This window comes from Helianthus annuus, chromosome 9, assembly GCF_002127325.2.
Source record: "Helianthus annuus cultivar XRQ/B chromosome 9, HanXRQr2.0-SUNRISE, whole genome shotgun sequence".
In the NCBI taxonomy this organism is placed as follows: domain Eukaryota; kingdom Viridiplantae; phylum Streptophyta; class Magnoliopsida; order Asterales; family Asteraceae; genus Helianthus; species Helianthus annuus.
The window spans coordinates 17,519,927-17,521,261 of record NC_035441.2 but is presented as its reverse complement, the minus strand read 5'-3'; positions in this window follow the sequence as shown (position 1 = coordinate 17,521,261).

The following is a 1,335-nucleotide window of genomic DNA, read 5'->3' as shown; positions in this document are numbered from 1 at the left end:
TTTCACAAAAACCCATGATTGATTATAATGAGACACATTCTCTAGTGGTGGATGTAATGACTTTTGAACATTTTATTAGTCTGGTAATATAAAGAGAGAATTGATATGCGTCTTATGAATGTTTTGTATCACTTGATACTAAAAGTTTACATGAAAGTCCCTCAAGGATTTGAATTATCAAAAATCATGTAAAATGAGTTCTCGAGAACGATATGATCGTTGTATACAAATTCATATTTGAATACGTTGAATATAATTGGAACTCCTGATGAGTATCGTAAAGCATTTAAGTTCTTAGAAGGTTAGTTGAAACATCTTAAGGATGTAATTCTTGTGCACCAATAACTATACATAGAAAACTTGTGTCTGGTTATTATGGCATCTTAATGTACAATGTATAAGCATGGTACAGTATTGATTAAATATACAAAGGACATCCTTGCATATGATATAGATATCAATGAGGAGGTATATGTAATAGAACTCCTAAAGAGTGAATGCACATATATTGTTTGTCAAAGTTGAAAGAAGTATGTATATGATTGCAAATGCCTGAAGCATTGATTTGAAGTCCTCAAGAATGTATCTTTATAAAGTTAAAGATAATATGAACTAAAATAGTCAAGTTGAGTGTTGTACAACTCATGATATATTATGATAAAGAGTAGTATAAGTTTGATAATATTATCCATCTTTATCAAATGTTCTTTCTTAAAAGTTCACTGTAATCGCAATTTACAGTGATGATGTCTAAGCATCATCAAGAGAAACTGGCGAGCTTTTAGAAGGGGATTTTTTTAATGACCCTAGCACAGTCTAATTATTACTCGACTTGAAGTTCGAATATACTTGTAATCATACTTTTATTCATCTATCAAACTACATCTAGAAGATGTTGGTGGGGACATTTTAGTATGTAGAGAGCTCAACCTTATAGTATGTTAAAAGTTGTTCAGACATGTTTTATAAGAAATGATTATTAACATCTCCTACCAAAGTAGAGATTCTCATTTCAAAAGTACCATGGCTAAAGTGCAATTGTGCATTAATTTAACTTTCTAGCTATGCATGATAATATATATTTTTTATTTGAATTGATCAACATGATATAGCACATGTCCAATGAGGAGACATTTGAATGGTAAAGCAGATATGTCGATACCCTAAAGGTAAGAATGATATGTGTCTATATTTTACTAACCAATGAAAGCTAGTTCTAGTCTTGTAGAAATAAAGAACGTAACACAAATAGTCTTGGATCTTATGGTATTTGTTCGCAAGAGGAAGCACTAGAAGTCTCACAAGAAGATTTTACAACATTACTCAACATAAAGG